Raw genomic sequence first — 18,799 nt, forward strand, 5'->3', positions numbered from 1 at the left:
AAGCCAGAAGAGAGCCTGAAACTCAGGAAGGAGAATTCACAGGCATGTGAAGTAAAGCAGAAGTTGAAAGTTGACTTCAGTCTTGTACACAATGCAGTTTCATTTCTCAGAAAACATCTACCGTGTGTTCTTCATGCTCTGCTTCAGTCTGTTTTCTTTGTTTCTCTATTTTTAAATTATAATAATTCACAGAACCTCAGCAGCATTTATTGCCTCGTCACTGATTGACTGCTTTGCCTGCTATGCATGACTTATCTGTTTTATTGCACAGCACAGAGGAGAGAAATATTAGTGGTTCATAAATCTTTGAAATATCTCAGACGTTCCTACAGAATTCTAGGCCTGCACAGCTAGGGAGAGCCAGCCCCTGCCCCAGTTGGTTTACAGTCTAAAGAGTCAAGACAGCAAAGGGTAGAAGAAATGGGCTGTTATTGTCCTGATTTTGCAGCTAGGACATCGAGGCACCCAGCCTTCTTGAGTCTCCCTCTCATGCTAATCGTCTGTCCATATGTTGCTCTTTTATGTCAGTCCCCTGCTTCTCCTGATGTGGAAGGCCTGTAGGACTGGGCTAAACAGCACATCCCTATCCATGGTGACAGGTTTCAGACCTTATTAATCTGTATCTGCAAAACCAACGAGGAGTCCTTGTGGCACCTTAGAGACTAACACATTTATTTGGGCATAAGCTTTTGTGGGCTAAAACCCACTTCATCCCACGAAAGCTTGTGCCCAAATAAATTCGTTAGTCTCTAAGGTGTCACGAGGACTCCTTGTTGTTTTTATCCCCATCCATGTTTCTACTGCAGCAGTCCCCTGGGGCAGGGACCTGGCTGGGCCCCACGGGGGCAGGTGCTGAGCAAACCATTTCCCTGACGCAGCTCTAACACAAACAGGCTCCAAAGAGCTCTCAGCTAAGGGAGACAAGCAAGGCCTGAAGCATGTGGGAAGAGGTGACAGTCCAATATCTGGACTATTTATATGTGCACGTAAACAGTATTATGTCTTGAGGTCAGACTCAAGGATCACAAGAGCCCTTCTGACCTTCAGATCTATGAATTAGCGTTAACTCTCCCCATCTGCCTCTGCCCCCAGGCATCATTAGGGGCCACTTCCGTCTAGGCCCCATGGAGCGATGTGAAGGGCCGGAGGAGAGCTGCCTGACAGAATGGCTCAGGGAGGGCGTCCCAGGCATAAGGGGGCACACGGACATCTAGGTGAGACATTGGCGCATGATGGAAGTGCCTAGGTAGAGAGGTGAAGCCAGAGCAGACAGTCAGGAGGGAAAGAGCTGTGAGGGACTTGAAAGGAGAAGATCAGAAGCTTGAACTTGATGCAGCATCAGCGCTGAAGTGGAAGGAGGGGCCGGTGAGGGCAGAGCAATGTGCAAGGGAGCTGGTCTGTTTTGCCTGGACTGGAGAGGGGCGTGATGGTGTCAGAGAGGCTGGAGAGGAGCTGATTGTTATCAGGATGAGAGAGGGTGGGACTTTGACCTTGACAGCGCTGGAATTCTGCCTGAAGAAGCACCTAGCTTTAGAGAGCCATTTCCCATTACGGGAGGCCATTTCCCATGCTGGTGGCTAAGCAGTTTGCTCTTGCAATCTGTGTTACAGACATTCAGCCAATCTTCTTGGCTCAGGGAATATAAATAGGGCGCTTCCGCGCAGCTATCTGAGGTCAGTAACTTCTCATTTTTAAATCACTGTTAGTTCAGGGGGAGCAAACACACTGTGTGGAGAAGGCTAAATTACCTTTGTAATGAGGGACCACAGGCCACAGCTGAACAGCACGGGTCATGCACTCCTTTTGATTCCTCTTGGATCTCCTGCTGATGTCATCAGGGATTCTGCCCAAGGAGCAAGTGTAGTATGTGGCCTCGGGTAGCAACTGAGCGGCAAGCACAGACAGCAGCGATTAGTCTCTGGGGCAACCTTGCCAGCTCTCACCACTTTGCCATGAGCCTCATGGTATCTGGTCTTTTAATTCAAGTCCCAGCTCCTGGAGTCAGGTGATTATATCAGTCTCTCAGCTTTCTTTTTTTAAAAAAAGGATGTTTCTAGGCCTCATGGTGGCAGAGAAAATCTGGCAAATGTGACCCCTGAAGGCTCAAAACCCAGAATGCAAAGAAACTGAACCCCAAGAGTTGTGATGTTTTAAATCTCATTCTCTTTCAGCCAACTTCTCCACTCCCTGGTACCCCAGCCAGGGCCCAGGCAGGTGGGGGTGGGGGACAGGAGGCAGCGAGTGGTGCAGGAGTGTAAGTTAAAATCATAGCTCACTGATAGTCCCCAGTGCGCAGCAGGCTGTGTTGGGTGGGGATTCATTGTGAGAGCTCTTCACCTCTTGTAGAACGCAGGCCTCTGTGCGCGCCAGGGTCCGGCCTGCCTTTCCAGACGGCACAAAGAGCCTCCGTGGTAATGCACCGAGCCTTCGCGGGGGACAGCCACCCAGGGAACCAGTTGGGGCTCACCAGGAGCTGAAGAGCTCCTGAGGAGTGTGGGGGGATCAGCGGGGGTGGGGAAGGGAGCCCTGTCCTGTCCTGTCCCAACCTCCCCCGTGGAATTCACTTTCGGTCTTCCAATGCCCTCTGCAAGTGTTGGCCTCAGTCACCACTCTTCACCCCTCCCCCATGTTCCATCTTGGCTTCCCACCTTGTCCCTAATTTCCATCCCCTTCTTTTCTCCGGCCCCTTCTGCTTTCCTTCCTTGTCCTAACCATCTATAGGGACCTGTCTGCACACCAAAGCTGACCTGCTTTAACTCTACAGTTAGGGGAGTGAATATTTATCAGGATCGTTATACCTAGTGTGGAGGCAGTCATCAAGTTGGATAATTCCTAGCCCACTGCAATGCCCATTTCCCAGGCATGCCCAGGGCTAACGAGGTCCTGCCCAGTCGCTTCCCCCTCAGAGGTTTTCCAAACTATAACAATCAGGATAAAGTACCAAAAGCAGCTCTGATGTACCCTTGTACCAGGGCCCCCATGGTGGTTCATTAGCATGGCTAGCACATGCCATTTCTCTGCAATTTCCCAAGGCTTCCATCAGCCATGACCAAACCCCCATGGACTCTGAGATGAGGTTGACCTGAATTACGCAGTAGTGCCACATGGTTTCTGCAGCGCTTGGGTGTAGCAGGCAGGAAATTGTGCTGCGGCTTTAGATACATTTAAATACACTGAGGTTTGTATTGAATGAACTATGAAAATGGATAATAGACTCAAAACAGGATTCCCTGTGCCATTGCATTGGATATTAAATGCAATTTGTTTTACACCGGCTCTACATGTTTCAGGATCCAGTATACTGCAGAATTTTGTATTGAAAACACCAAAGTTCACTGTAGAAGCTACAAAAAGGGGGAGATCGCTGGAAGTTTGGCAGCTGTGTAAGGGACAGCTGGCCTTTCCAGCACCCAGGAAAGCAACTCAAGAGGCAGTTTGGAACTGCCATTTCAACAGAGTTAAAATCACCTTAAGAAGACTAGGGAGCAAGTTCATACCTGTCTGACTTCTTGTTTCAGGATGTCTGCAGACTCTGGCAGACAAAATGGCATTGGCCACATTCATTTCAGATGTTGAAGGTTTCCTTCACAATGTGATGGCTATCAAGTCCTTTATTTCAAATGAAACCTTAAATACTGGAGCATAATTCTGTGGGAAGAGGTGGGTTCTGTAACAAACTCAGTGGCTGCAGATTTGCAAAATATATAGGGGTTTGGCCATAACTCCTGTTACTTGAAATATTCCCATCTACCTAATCTAGCTAGCTAAGGTCATTCTATCACCTTGGTTGCTAAGCTTTACCCTTATGTAAAAGGATTGCTCAAAGAAACGTAGAAGCCATAGATTGAGAAGACCTATTAAACCATCCGGCCCATTTCCCTGTAGGATTGTTCCCTACAGTCAATATTCTAGCCTAGTTTTAAATGGCTCAACCAATAGAGCTCCCACCAGTTCCCTGGAGCGTCTGTTCCATAGTCTGATAGATCTTGTGTTCCACACAAATTCCTCCCTTCTTTGGTTGTTTTAGAACCTTCAAAGCTTACCAGACAGTTGTCATGGCTTTGACTGACCCTCCTGAGCACAAGGGCCGAGGCTCAGGGCTTGTCTAGACAAGGAAGGTTTGCTCAGGAGTAGCTATACCGGTATCAGCTCCTAATGCAGATGCATTGCACTAGCAGTGAAATGAGGCTTGGAGCAGTGCAGCTCAACCTGACAAATCTCCACTGTGGTGCAGCTACATCAGAGCAAACGAACCCGGGGTAGAGAGGGCTTCTGACCAGTCGGGAAGCCAAAGAAATGCCCTCTGATTTCGTCCGTGTGAGGAAAGCCCTCTGGGAATTGAGAAAGTGCACCCCACAAAGTGCCATGGATGATTTCCTGCCCTCTAGCTAGGAAAGACGCCAGCATGTACATTACCGCACACTTCCTGAGGACACATTGGAAGGATCTACAGAGGCCGCACCAAGCCCCGGTGCCACGCAGGCCGTCTCATGGGGGAAGATGATCGACATTGCTGACTCGGCCCCTGGGAAACAGCCCAGCGAGCAATGGCTAGAGGACCCCAGGAAGAGGAAGCCCATGAGCCGCGTGAGATACGGTGAGCAGTGGTGTCATTCCATTACCACGCTTCCCTCTCATGCTGCTACGTCCTACTCAACACTGGGTTTCTGAGTCATCTTTCTGCTCAGGTCCAAGCAGCGCTGTTGTGAAAGGGGTAATGGAAAGTGAGCCCCTGGTGGTCAGACCCCAGGTCTGTTCAGAGACACAGGGCCCAGGGCACCCTGGGCAGCAGTGAAGAAAGCTCGCTGGAGGCACTGATGGGAGTGTAAGACGGTTTGGTGAGACTGTCTAAGATTGAATCACGGGAAGTGCTACTGGCAGAGCTGCTTGGCATAGAGGAGCGCACCGCCATCCTCTACCACCGAGACTCGGGAGGGATGTGGACTGAGGCTGGGAAGTAGCTCAGAGAGGTGACATCCACTGAAGACTGTTATTGGCTAGAGCAACACGTGGCTCCACAATGGATGCTGGGAGCAAAGAGCCCCCTCCATATCCTCGGTCGGGGGCCCAAGACTCCTATTCAAAAGTAAGTACAAGTATTAGTGTGCAGCACCCTGAGGACTGGTCTTATCTTCACCACCACGAGCCATTTCACTTCCTTCGCAGGGACCAGGGCGCAGGATGTTTTCAAGCGAGGAATAATCTAAGGGTTATCCCACCCCATTCATTCAAGAGTTTGAATTCCATCTCGTCCAAGGTATTGAACAGAGAAAAGTCGGACTGCAGCATTCCACGCTGCGCTCTAGGGTTTGCACCACACTCTGTGATGTTGTTCCTGATTGTTAAGGGTGTGTGGTTTTCACTCTGCATACGTACACAATGGTCTGCAGCAATTGTATTCCCTTGGGCAGGAAGGTGAAGGGGGTTTGGGTGCTGAGCAGACAGAAATGTGCATGTTAATGAATGACTGCATGGACAGTGCTTTAATGCAGCATCACAAGCCGCGTGGATTCTGTATCTATCGATGTGTTGTCTGTTGTGGGTGTTAAAACTTGAAAGGGGCAAAGAAAAACAGGGCATGAAAGTGAGAGGGGAGACTGGGGAGGGGAGCCTGGGGCGGGGCGGAAGGAAGGAAATTGGTCCTTTTGCCCCATCAACACATCCCTGAGAGTGTCCTCTCCTCTCTGCTCCTGGTCCCCCATCTCTCTCATGGCTCCTAGTTTCCTCCCCCTTACCCCCCACCCCATGTCACTGCTTTGTTTTGACCTACTTCCACTGGAGATGTTTTAAAAGTAAAGGCATCAATGTCTCACCTCTGACTTTTTCAAGTGGTGAGTGAGGGATGGGGCCCTTCATCTTGGGCAGCACTTTGAGCACCAATGTAATGCAAAGATCAGAAATAATATCATCATTATGGTTTCTAATAATCATATTAAGGGCTCACATATTAGTATTTTCTGTGGTCCCCTTCCCCAGATGACATAAAAAGTCACAGCCACAGTTAATGTGTGAATTCACCAGCAGGAGGCACTGGGAAGCCGGACCATGAAAAGCTAATGTGCAGAGAAAGGCAGGCTGGGAGTCGCTTTGTACATAGACATAGACTGTTCCAAGGAAGGTTCATTGGCTAGGGACCATCGTAGGAGAGTTAGTGCCTTGGGGTTCTAGAAGACTTTTGCACCACATTCAGCAAAAGAGCTGGAAAGTAGGTCAGTGACCATAACCGTAAGAGAACAGGAAGCTTAAGGGAGAACTCCACTCCTGACATCTAATTAAACTCTGAGCTCTGTTGGTTACTGTTGTGCATACAAGGTTTTAGCATGCTTTGCAAAATGAGCATCCAGGATAATGTTTGTATGTTGAGCCGTGACTTATTGGCTTCACTCATTCATTTGCTGTATTATTACGTCAAGTAAATAAAAGGTGTTATTTTGCTGAGCTAGTTAGATAGATGGAGGGGTTGTATGGGGATAGATAGCTAGATGATGATGATGATGTCAGGACAGGCCCAACACCTTCTTTTGTATTTATATAGCATATTGCTCACAGTGGATGCTACCAAAACCAAATAATTATACCAATTAATCACTCGTTTAATTTCTTAAGACTAGTAAAATAACGTGTCCTTTGTGCAAGTTTAGTAGTTCCTGTTACATGTTATTTTGTTAACTTATTAATTGTTGTATTTTTATGATGGTGGCACCAAGAGGCCTCCAGGAGGGATTGCAGTGCCGCTTTCACTGGGCACTTCACACACAGAGAATTTGAAATGGAGTGAAACAGGGACGGGCAGATGACACATATAAGGATGCTGCCACTAAGCTGTTGAATTATTTAGGGTCTATTACTTAGTTTTGCAACTAAAGGATAACTTATACGGTATTCGGTGAAATCAGTGCTACTATCATAATAATACCTGGATCTTCTATAGCAGGTTTCATCTGTAGATCTGAGAGCACTTTACAAAAGAGGGCAAGAGGGTCACTATCATTATTACTGTTTTACGGATGGGGAAACTGAGACATGGAGCATTTAAGTGACTTGCCCAAGCTCCCCAGCAGGTCCCAATCCTGCACAGACTTACACATGTGGTTAACTTTAAGCATGTGATTATTCACCGGAATGCTCTTGTGAGAAAAGCTACCAGGGATTTAATTCCTAATAATGGCCCCTAATCTGTCAGTGGTTCCATTCAGGCAGGCTTCTATGCCTCGCAGATCCCCCTGAAGTCAATGGGACTCCGCACAGGTGCAGGGATCCACCTGCAGGGAACAACTTACAGCACGGGGCCTTGGAAATTATAGTGATATATTTTGGCGATATGGGTGGGGATGCTCCCCTGTGCTAAACCTCTGACAACTCCCGTGCTCTCTTTCAGGGCACCTGACCCTAGCTGGAGGGGTTTGGTGTTGCCCAGCAATACAAAAAGAGTAAATAAAACCTACTGAACACCCCACACCCCCCGCCTCGATGTCCTCAGTCAAGAGCTGTGCAGCAAATGTACCAATTGTTTGTACAGAGTGTTGCCAAGAAGTACTGGCGCCGCCACGGGGCTGTGATTGTGCAGTTTAATAGTCTGGGGAAGCTGGTATAATGGTTGTATTTGGTCATTTTTCTCATCACTCCTAAGGGTTAGGTATAGAGGCCATTCCATGGCCTTTTCAAATGCAGCTGTGCCGGGGCGTGTGTGTTATTAAACATGATCCTTTTGAGCTCCCATGGAATTGGGTCCTGCCAGAAGAGTGGGACTTACTGACACAATAGATGCAACTGGTCCTTGCTGGCGCTGACAGCTGCAGGAGGAAGCATTCACCGGGAGCCTGTCCCTTTTGAGATGCTGTGGAACGGGACAGAAACCATCAGCCAAAGTAAACAGCAACAAACTTCCTTGTGCCAGCTCACGGCTCTCTGGCAATGCTGGGGGGTCCATGTTCACATGCTGGTTTGCAGGAGCACAGGGCTGTACAGTTGGGTGGCAGCTCACACAGCTGGAGAGCCATGCTGTCCCCGCCTCACAACAAACAAACCACTGTGTTAGAACAGAGAGCAGAACATAAGAACGGCCACACTGGCTCAGACCAACAGTCCATCTAGCCCAGTATCCTGTCTTCCGACAGTGGCCGATGCCAGGTGCTTCAGAGGGAATGAACAGAACAGGGCCGTTATCGAGTGATCCATCCCAGCTTCTGGAAGTTGGAGGTTTAGGGACACCCAGAGCATGGGGTTGCATCCCTGCCCATCTTGGCTAATGGCCACTGGTTGAGCTAGCCTCCAAACCACTGGGGTAGAACAGATATGGCCAGACACAGCTCTCATAGTTCAATATTAAAGGCTCAACTTAACTGTATATGCCAAATTAAAAAACATCACAAGAGGACAAAAAAGTGCCACCATGGCTAAACAACAAAGTAAAAAAAGCCGTGAGAGGCAAAAGGGCATCCCTTCAAAAGTGGAAGTTAAATACTATTGAGGAAAATAGAAAGGAGCATAAACTCTGCAAGTGAAGTGTAAAAATAAAATTAGGAAGGCCAAAAAAGTATTCGAAGAACAGAACTGTCCCAGATTGAGGTGTCATTAGAGGAGGTTTTGGAACAAATTGATAAACTAAACAGTAATAAGTCACCAGGACCAGATGGTATTCACCCAAGAGTTCTGAACTTAAATATGAAATTGCAGAACTACTAACTGTAGTCTGTAACCTATCATTTAAATCAGCTTCTGTACCAGGTGACTGGAGGATAGCTAATGTGACACCAATTTTTAAAAAAGGCTCAGAGGTGATCTCGGCAATTACAGACCGGTAAGCCTGACTTCAGTACCGGGCAAACTAGTTGAAACTATAGTAAAGAACAGAATTATTAGACAAATAGATAAATATGATTTGTTGGGGAAGAGTCAACATGTTTTTTTTAAAGGGAAATCATATCTTGCTAATCTACTAGAATTCTCTGCGGGGCTCAACAAGCACGTGGACAAGGGGGATCCAGTGGATAGAGTGGACTTAGATTTTCAGAAAGCCTTTGACAAAGTCCCTCACCAAAGGCTCTTAAGCAAAATAAGCAGTCATGGGATAAGAGGGAAGGTTCTCCCATGGATTGGTAACTGGTTAAAAAGTAGGAAACAAAGGGTAGGAATAAATGGTCAGTTTTCAGAATGGAGAGAGGTAAATAGTGGTGTCCCCCAGGGGTCTGTTCTGGGACCAGTCCTATTCAACATATTCATAAATGATCTGGAAAAGGGGTAAACAGCGAGGTGGCAATGTCTTCAGAGGATACGAAATCACTCAAGATCGTTAAGTGCAAAGCTAACCAAAAAGCGCTACAAAGGGATCTCACAAAAATGGGTGACTGGGCAACAAAATGGCAGATGAAATTAAATGTTGATAAATGCAAAGTGATACACATTGGAAAACATAATCCCAACTATACGTATAAAACGATGGGGTCTAAATTAGCTGTTACCACTCAAGAAAAATCTTGGAGTCACTGTGGAGAGTTCTCTGAAAATAGCCGCTCAATGTGCAGCAGCAGTCCAAAAAGCTCCCAGGAGAAGGGATAGATAGTAAGACAGAAAAGATCATATTGCTGCTATATAAATCAATGGTACAGCCCACATCTTGAATACTGCGTGCAGATGTGGTCGCCCCATCTCAAAAAAGATATATTGGAATTGGAAAAGGTTCAGAAAAGGGCGACAAAAATGATTAGGGGTATGGAACGGCTTCCGTATGAGGAGAGATTAATAAAACTGGGACTTTTCAGCTTGGAAAAGAGACGACTAAGGGGGATATGACGGAGGTCTATAAAATCATGACTGGTGTGGAGAAAGTAAATAAGGAAGTGTTATTTACTCCTCATAACACAAGAACTAGGCATCACCAAATGAAATTAATAGGAGCAGATTTAAAACAAGCAAAAGGAAGTATTTCTTCATACAATGCACAGCCAACCTGTGGTACTCAGCCAGGGATGTTGTGAAGGCCAAAACTATAACGAGGTTCAAAAAGAACTAGATAAGTTCATGGAGGATAGATCCATCAATGGCTATTAGCCAGAATGGGCAGGGGTGGTGTCCCTAGCCTCTGTTTGCCAAAACCTGGGAATGGGTGACAGGGAATGGATAACTCGACAATTGCCCTGTTCCATTCATTCCCTCTGAAGAACCTGGCATGGGCCACTGTCAGAAGACAGGATACTGGGCTAGATGGACCTTTGGTCTGACCTAGTATGGCCATTCTTATGGTCTTATGGGGTAGATGAGTGTTGGCAGAGTCTGCTGAAAGCACTAGGAAGGCATGCATTTTACAGTGGGGTAGGGATGTGAAATGAGGAAGGCTGGGGGAACAGGAAAGGATGGTTTTGTGGTTAAAGGCCTGGAACTTGGCCAACATGGGTCAGTTCACTGCTTTGCCACTGACTTCCTATGCGACACTGGGCAAGTCACGTAGTCTCATGTGGCTAGTAATGTTTCTTGTCCATTTAGACTGCAAGCACTTTGGGGCAGGGACTAGCTCTTGCTATGTGTAGAGCACCTAGAATAATGGGACCTTGATCTGCCTGGGGGCCTTTACCCTCTGCCATCATAGCAACAACAGATGGGGCTGAGCTCTATCTGTGTCTGGGACAAACCCAACCCATGGCTGGTGAAGGGCGAGCGGCCTCCAGTGCAGGAACCATTCCCTGCATCTCTGAGAGCCCCTGAACTGGGGCCAACTCTGGAGCAACTCCCCCAGTGCGACAGGAACGGCAGGGAGCAGGGCTTGGTCCTTATACATTCCCCCATTCCCCACTCCTTTCTCCCTCCCCCCTTCTCCCCCAGTTCGCTCCTTGCCCTCCCCAGCAGCCTGGGCCGCTCCCCAGTGATCTCCCAGGGGAACCCACTTCTCTCCAGGGGGCTGGAACAATGTGTGTGTGTGTGTGTGGGGGGGGGGAGACTGAGAGCCATTGAACCCAGCTGTACACCCTGGATAAGATGGAAACCCCCACTTCAAGCCAGGGGGTGCAGCACCCCCGCCCCAGTTCCCGCACCTCTGCCCTGCTCCCGCTAGCTGCCAGGCTCCCCTGAACTTGTCCGTCCCCGCGGGGCGCGGCGCGGGGGACTCCGGCCCGAGATGCTGGCGGCCGGGGCTGCTGGCTGGGCGGCCCGGCGGAGGGCGCTGCGCTGGGGGCCCGGGGCCCGAGGCTGGACCGCGGGCGGGGGCGGGGGCCCGGGCCGGGAGGGAGGCGGGTGGGAGGGTCCGCGCTGATAAGAGCGCTGGCGCGGAGCCAGCCCCTCACTCGCAGCCAGAGCGCAGCGGCGGCCGGGGAGGCGGGCACGGCACGGCACGGCCGGGCGCGCTGCGGAAACCTGCCGGCTCTCGCCGCTCGCCCGCCCGCCCGCCGGGGGACCCGCCGCTTCTCCCCGCCCGGAGCATGAGGAGGGGACGGCTGCCGGGCCAAACGCGCTCCTGCTGACAGCCCCGGCCCCGCGCCGCCTTCCCCGCCATGGCCCGGGCGCTGCCCGCCCGCCGCTGAGCAGCTCTGCGGGCCCAGGTAGGAGCCGGTTCCTCTGGACGCAGGTGGCCCGGCCCGGGCGCAGAGCGCAGGGACCATCCCGGGCCGGGCGCACGCACCTGGGGGCCCCGCCGGGGGTGCAGGGGGACGGGAGGTCCCGCGGGGAACCAGCGGCTCCGGCCAGGGCGCTCCGGGCAGCGCTGCCGGACGTCTGGCGGTGGGGATTTGTATTTCCCTCCTGTGCCGCGGGGGCGGGGAGCCGGAGGGGCGGCAGCCCGGGTCCGGTCCGCGGGTGGGGACAAGCTCGCTACGAGCCCTTTAGCTGCAATTGTGCAGAGCCGGGGCAGGGGCTCGGGGCTGGGCTGGGGCTGGGCTGGGCTGGGGTCCACCCGGGGGACCGACCCCACCGCGTCAAGCGTCTCCCGGGCTGTGGCTGCCGCAGGAGGGAGCGGGAGGACGGAGCGCTTGCGGGGCTGCTGTGGTCAGGCTCGCCCGGGCCGGCTTCCCCGAGCCCGCGGGGACCCCCGGCTGAGCCGGCACCGGGAGAGGCGAGCTGCCCCTTGGCACCCTCAGAGCCAGGGAGCGGGACCGAGCCCGCTGGGGCGGACCGTGGGGCTCCGGGCGGAGCCTGGTCTCGGCTCCGCGGGTTTCTCTCCGCGCCGCCTGGTTCCGACCGGGAGACGGGAACGTGCCGGGAGCAGGACAGCGAGCGCTGGGTAAGGGGACGGGGCTGCGATGGGGAGAGGGCAGAGGAAGGGCACTAGGCCAGCCGGCGAGGGGATCCCGGCACATCCGAGCAGAAGCGGGCTCAGCCCGGGGAGGACGAGCCCCTCCATCATGGCTCACAGCAATGCTTTTAATTGCCTGCCAAGGTGCCTCTCTTGCAAGGAAGAGCAGAGCAGGACATATGCAAGGAGGGCTCCGGGTTGGTGAATCTGCTGGATTTAACATGTTGCTATCAGACGTGTATTGATTTTTGTCCTTGCCTTTCAAAACAAACCCACCGTCCCTTCCCGCTAGGTATTTAATCCGGTTCCCTGGGCAAAGCAGATAATCTGCCGACTTGATTAAACTCTAATTCTCTTTCCGAGTAATATGGGATCGGTCCTATTAGGCAATCCGTTAAAAAGCAGTCATCACATAGGCTTTGTCTAGCTGGAAGCATGGCTGGCTCTCACCTGACATTTTAGTTTAATTCCTTAATAGAATAGTAATCTCCGGGCTTCTCCTCCTCCAGCTGTGTATACTAAACAACCTCGGGACAAGAGGGTGAAACCCAACTGCCAGAATATTGTAGAAATGCAGCAAATGCCAGGGAAAACTGAAGTCTCAACATGAAAGCTGTAATAAAACCACAAGGGCACAGTTGTGTGTGCATTTGATTTTTACTGCTTTCACTCACATTTCACAGAGAGCAGCATTGGCGGCCCCAGATGTTGAAAAATCATGAGCCAGACTTCCCCAAATCATGTGATTAGCTTAAAATCATGAGATTTAAAAAAAATACATTTTGAGTTCTCCATTTGCTTTCTGGGGTCACACTGTCCTGCTTTTTCCCACAACCAGGAGTGATAGAAAATTGCTCTGTTTTTAAAAAATGAAAGCTGGGATCCTCCTATTTTCACAGTACTCCAGCCCCTGGGGCTTTCAGAAAAACAGTTACCCCCACAATTGCAATTACCTGACCAGAGCTGGGCATACTGTGAGAGCAAGTGTTCATTCATTCATTCGTTCATGTGTTTGACAGCTCTCTCCCACTCTGTTTGTATCAGTCTAATTATCCAGCAGTGTTTTCTACCTGCCTTCCAGCTGCTCAATCCTTGTACACGCTCACCTGTAACAGGTACCCTCCACTCCACCCAGGGGGCATCATCCTCTTGCACATTCTACAGTCAGAACTAACCCCTAAATTCACTAACCCTCTCACACCACTTTCTGGGCTCAGTGCCTCCAGGTAAATACCCTTCAGCTGCCCATCTCCAACAGACTCCCCTGGTTTGTGGCCCAGTACCATTATTAACAAAGAATTGGCAGCTGTGCTGGTTACTGGTCATTCTTGCATTAACCTTTGCTGCCTCATCCTCAAGGTTGAGTTTAAAACTATAAAGAGCAGGTATAGCCTACATTTCTAGTCCTCCTTAAAGCTTCACCTGGCCCAATTTAAAGTCAATAAAAGCTTGTCTGTCAAAAACAGGTAGCCACCCCTTCCTTGGATTCACTCAGCTTTGAGCAATCTCTTGCTCTAATTCTCCCCCAGGAGTTTGGCATTTGCAATCTGATTGCTGCAGGTACCATTTCAGGCCTGTTCTGTTTAAGGGTCATGGCCCTGTGCCTTGCAGTGTCATTTACAGCGGCACAGAGTGACTCTAAAGTGCTGCCTGATCAGAGTGGGAGAATTTTATCCTCGCTTTACACTGATGCACAAGGTAGGGAACTGGGCCCTGAGACTTCATCTCTCTGACACTCCCTACCCTGGAGGGAGTAATATTCTGCTCTCCTTGAGCCTGCAAAAGAGACCATTGACAATATTCCTCATGGAAAAGAACAGGGTTTTGTACAGTGCTTGTGGTACTCCAGTGATGTATGCCTGCTTTACTGAGTGGTGGAAAACCAAGTGCACAAATGTATTCGCTAATCAAATATATTCCACCACTGGAATTTGATTTGCTGCTGAGTGGGGGGCTGTATAGCCATGACCGATCAATAACTGTAAAAAGGCTGCTATTCAGCTAATGTTTGGAAAGCTTGCAACTTTATTAGGGTTTCTTATAAGCAATGCTGCTTGTATGTGCCTAGAGGTCACAACTGATACTCAAATGCCATTGTGGCAGACACTGTACAAATAAGTAGAAGAGCCCCAAAGAACTTCCAAGTTAAATAGACGGAGTAGTAGAGAGGCAGGGTTATTAGCCCCATTTGGCAGGTGGGAAACTGGCATTGGAAAGGGCAGTGGCTTGCTCAAGATCCCACCGGGAGTCTGAGACACAGGCAGGAACAGAACCCAGCTCTCCTTGCTCAGTGCCCTTCCCCACCAATGCAAACCTCTGGTGATTGCACTAGACGTGCAGTGTTCGCTATTTGTCCTTGGCTGGTCTCATGTTTGGAAAGGGTTCCGGCATCAAGCTGGGTAGCAGCAAATGTAGCCCCTGGCCAGCCCTGAGACACTCTCAGGGGAATGATGATCAGGATTTTCAAAAAGTGCCTTGGGGTGGCGTACTTCGTGGGCACCCAAATAGAAACCGCTTTCGGGCAGCTCAGCCCTGAACTCCTCACAGTCATGCCCCTTTTAGGGCACTCGGATTGGGCATCGGAAGTGGAGGCACCCAGAATGGCTGCTTCCTTTTGAAAGTCTTGGCCTAAAGCCCCTGTGTCTACCTGGAAGTGACTGGCACTGCCAGGGAAAGATGTTAGCGTCACGGTTACTCCCATGCCTGGACAGGCCTCAGTTGTTCAGAAGCCTTCAGTGTCTCTGCTATCTGAGTTCAGTGTTGGAGGTTTACTCAACCCTCTTCTGAACTGCTCTGCACATGAGGTGTTACTTGCTGGAATATCTGGTCTGGCCGCTGGGGAGCCAGGTTTTGAAGACTTGTAAATACTCCTGCGTGGGTCCCTCGGTAACTCAGAAGGGTTTGTGTGGGCAAGAAATCAGCAAGCAAAACTCAATGGAGTGCTCAGGAAACTGCCTGTTATTCCAGCTGCTGATCAAGTCCCCGCTTCAATTGCTCTCCTAGGCAGTTCACTAGCAGTAGTGTCTGAGGTTCCTGCTCACCTTGGAGTCAGCATGTTCTCGAGCCCACTCCCTGAGATGAGAAACACCTACTCAGTCTCCAATCTGCACCCTATCTGCCTTTGTCACCTGCTCCCTCTTCCCCAAGGTCTCCCTGAAGCCTTGCTACCGTCACTGGGCCTTCCTGCACCCTGCTGGGGAAACCCTAGTGGCCCATCAGGTTTTGCTTTTCCTGCCCAACCTCTGCCACCTGTCTCCTTCCCATCTCTGAAGTTCATCCCATTGGAGACATCTGTCCCTTCTCCAGCCACGTGGGCATTGTCTGTCGTTGCCCCAGCTCCTCCTGCGTTGACTGACCTCTTACTCCCCTACTCCAACTCTAGGTGATTCCCACTTTCACATGGATGATGTGCCAAGGCTGGTGCCTCCGGTCCAACTTCTCCTTAGGATCCCCCCCCCCAGTCTGAGCCCGTTTCCTTCGTTCTGTTTCTGCCACTCATGCCGTAGGCGTCCCCAGCCACTGCTGCTTGCCTCTCTTCCCAGAACCGCTTCCTGCCTCTCTTCCTGTGCTCTGTAATCTCACCCTTTGTCTCCTCCAGCCCTGCACCCTTCATGCAGAGGGCCTGTGCCAGCCCTCTGCATGGGGTGAATTTCACCCCAAACCTTTCCTGATCTCACTCAAGGCCCATTGATTTTCCTGCCTTCTCTGCTCACTGGCCATGGACTCAGCATGGGAAAAACAAGGTGTCGCCCTCCAACTCTGCCTTTTCTTCCATTGTGCTGCCTTCCCTCAGCCCTCTGCCTGTCCTGATCATGCCCACTCTGCCTTCTCCTCTGACCTCTGCTTCCCCTGCACCTGCTTTGCCATGTGCCTTGGGACAGAGTGGATTTCCATTGCCAATGAGTTCCCTCTGTCTTCACCTCTCCTCCGTGGTATTCTCCCGTGCCCCAACCCCTGACGGCTCTTCTTTGTCTTTCTCTCTTCTCAGACAGCCCATCTCCCCTACTCCCTGCTGAGGGGCTTGCTAGTTTTGTCAAGGAGAAAACTCCTGTTCTGTGCCAGACCCTCTTGTCGGGCAGTGCCGCTCTCCTGCCCACCTCCTCAGCTCACTGCTTCTGGGTCCCAGTTGGCTCTGCTTCCCTTCCCCTGCAACCAGAGTCTTGCCAGATCCTCCCACTTCTTCTGCAGTGACCCCTCTACACCTCTCATTTCTTTCCCGTTCTGATCACTGAAATCCCAGGGCTGGTTGGCTGCAAGGGGAAAGCAGCACTGTGCAGGGGGCAGAATGGAGCTGTACTGCCCTGGGACTGCTGGGTGCCTGGAGGAGCATGCGTTGTGTGTGCCGCCTGCAAGGATGGTCAGAGCATGCCCACTTGCCTGGCTCAGCCAGCTAATGTGGAGGGGTAAATAACACTTTCCTATTAATTTTCTCCACACCAGTCATGATCTTATAGACCTCTATCATGTTCCCCCTCTGTCATCTTTAAGCTGAGCATCCCCAGACTTTTTAATCTCTCCTCATATGGAAGCCGTTCCCTATATCTCCTTATGTATGTTGCCCTTCTCTGTACCTTTTCCAGTTCTAATGTTTTTTGAGATGGGGTGACCAGAACTGCACACACTGTTCAAAGTGTGGGCACAACATGGGTCTATCCCCTTTCCTAATGGTTCCCAATATTCTGTTGGCTTTTTTGACTGCTGCTGCACATTGAGTGGATGTTTTCAGAGAACTATCCACAATGATGCCAACATCTTTCTTCAGTGGGAACAGCTAATTTAGACCCCATCATTTTATATGTATCGCTGGGATTGTTTCCCCATGTGCATTACTTTGTATTATCAACATAGAATTTCATCTGCCATTTGGTCGCCCGGTCACCCAGTTTTGTGAGATCCCTTTGTAACTCTTTACAGTCAGCTTTGGACTTAACCACCATGAGTAATTTTGTATCTTCTGCAAACTTTGCCCCATCACTATTGATCCCTTTTCCAGATCATTTATGACTATGTTGAACAGCACTGGTCCCAGTACAGACCCCTGTGGGACCCCGCTGTTTACCACGCTCCATTCTGAAAACTAACCATTAATTCATATCCTTTGTTTCCTATCTTTGAACCAGTTACTGATCCATGAGAGGACCTTCCCTCTTATCCCACTACTGCTGGCTTTGCTTAAGAGCCTTTGGTGAGGGACCTTGTCAAAGTGTCACTTGGGTGTTTCATTAATTTGCAGGGACTGGATCCTTCCACTGTTCAGGTTCTGCCTTGCATTAAAAGCCCAGTCCTGAGACCTGCCCCCCCGTCAGCCCCCAAGCTCACCCATTGGCCCCCAAGCTCACCCATCAGCCCCACATGCTATAAGGGGGGGGGGCGGTAATTTTCTTAATCTGTTTATTTTGGACAGCTTCTGGGGATAGGGAGGGAGGGAACTGGGACACTTGAAAGCATTAGTCATGGTTTGATCGGACTTCTGAAAGTCCTGTTTAGAAAAGGGGCTGGCCTGACTTCTCTTACTGAGCTGGTTTCAGTGAGGCCGGGCCTTTGACTATATTTGGAGAGGTTGGGATTGTTGTTTATACTGACTTGGCCTGGAGATCTCCCTGGTGTGGATTTTTCCAGGTCACAGCCGGCTGCGCTGATGGGCCTTGGGAGTTCCAGGCTGGCCATGGTCTGGGGGCTGAGGTGGAGGAGAGGCGAGTGAGACCCAGCAGACTTGAGGCAAGGCACAAAGCCAAGAACTGTTGTGTTTATAGCTCTGACATAACCTCTTTCATCCACTCATCTCCAAGTTCAGCATGAATTCTTCCTGGAAGGCAGGTGAAGAAAAAACAAGGCTGGGAGGAAGTTGCCAAACCCCCACACCTCAAGTCAGTGTCCAGATTAGAACCTAACCCTATTCCAAATCCAGCAGACCACAGGGCCTTCCAGACAAGTCACGGAACCTCCCTGTGCCTAAGGGAGTTGCTTCTGTTTCCCCATCTGTAAATACCAATTGCCACTAACATGTCAGCATTTGTCAGTATCCACACCAGGGGTAGAATGATGCTAGGCGCCTCGGGCTACGGTGCCTTAATTGCACTGCTGATACCTACCTCTCTTCATCTCCTCTCACCTTGCAAGTGCCATCAGATGCTTTGACACTGTCTAGTAGAGATTGGAGCGGTTTGCTTGAAACGTGCTCAAGACAAGATGGAAGTGCTTGTCTGGGAAAGGCAGCCAATAAAGATGATGCAAATCTGCTGGCCCCGTGGACAGTTTGTGAGTCTGGTTATAGATTGGCAGCTGCTGTGAGACCATCAGGTAGCAGGGTGACTAGGACTGTTTGTTTCTACCCACACCTGGTCAGGGGATGTGAGCATTACCTGTGCTAGTGTCTCTTGGGTGTTGGGTTCCTGCATGGTGGTGTGCATGGGGCCGTGCCTTCAGTCCATCTGGAGATGGCAGTCGGCGTAGGGGTAGGTCAGACCGGTCAGACAGCTGCAGCTGCCAGCAGCAGAGAAGGGTTTAGCAGCTCTAAGGGCTGGACTGGTGGGCACAAGAAGGAAACCCTCGTTCTCTGAGTTGCCATCCCTCTTCCAC

General features: G+C 50.6%; 1 protein-coding gene across 23 annotated transcripts in view; it reads left to right on the plus strand.

The window, feature by feature from the left end:
• The window catches only part of SLC8A1 (solute carrier family 8 member A1), a 339,712-nt gene that overhangs the window by 17,459 nt on the left and 303,454 nt on the right, over positions 1–18,799 (plus strand). For 4 of the 23 annotated variants that reach the window (XM_065590903.1, XM_042852715.2, XM_065590905.1 and 1 more), the window contains exon 1: positions 11,948–12,208. The exons of 18 other annotated variants lie outside the window; for them this stretch is intronic. The gene's annotated coding sequence lies outside the window, so the exon portion shown is untranslated. Of the gene's footprint in view, positions 1–11,293; positions 11,532–11,947; positions 12,209–18,799 lie in introns of those variants that run through there. One more of the 23 variants, XM_065590902.1, reaches the window with a different exon arrangement.

The sequence above is a fragment of the Chrysemys picta genome, chromosome 3 (assembly GCF_011386835.1).
Source record: "Chrysemys picta bellii isolate R12L10 chromosome 3, ASM1138683v2, whole genome shotgun sequence".
Lineage (NCBI taxonomy): Eukaryota > Metazoa > Chordata > Testudines > Emydidae > Chrysemys > Chrysemys picta.